The following is a 572-nucleotide window of genomic DNA, read 5'->3' as shown; positions in this document are numbered from 1 at the left end:
TTCGTTGTTGCTAAAGCTATGTCCGACAGATCTGCACTCAGCGTAGCGCGAGTGTTCGAAGAGTGTGTGTACTGACGGTTCGGAGCACCATCGTTGATTCGTCATAACCGAGACCCAAGGTTCACGAGTGAAGTTTTCCAAGCTTTCGCCGAGATGATGCAGTCACAATCATGAGCGACTTTGAGTTATTGACCGCAAGCCAACGGCCAACAAGAACGCTCAGTGAAGTCGGAGATGACTTCCGTTCGGGTGTACGCGGAAGACCCTCTTCAGCAGGACTGGGATGGGATCACTGAAAGGCTGGTGTTTGCAATTAACACTTCCCAGGACACAACAAGGAAGGAGACGCCGTTTTACCTCGTTAATGGCTGGGACGCACAATCCACACTTCGGGCGATGTCTTCATCACTCGGACGAGGCTCCAATAGACAGTCCGATGCGTTAACGTGGCGTCGTGAAGTCAACCGACAACATGAAGTTGCCTTGACTATGGCCAAGGACTACCAAGCGGCGGAAAAGGAACGGAGAGCCAAGGAACACAACGAAGCGCTAAGTCGACTGGAGAAGGCCGC

The sequence above is a fragment of the Phytophthora parasitica genome, assembly GCF_000247585.1.
Source record: "Phytophthora parasitica INRA-310 unplaced genomic scaffold supercont2.503, whole genome shotgun sequence".
Taxonomy (NCBI): domain Eukaryota; phylum Oomycota; class Peronosporomycetes; order Peronosporales; family Peronosporaceae; genus Phytophthora; species Phytophthora nicotianae.
The sequence above is the reverse complement of the archived record's forward strand: the minus strand, read 5'-3'. Positions refer to the sequence as shown.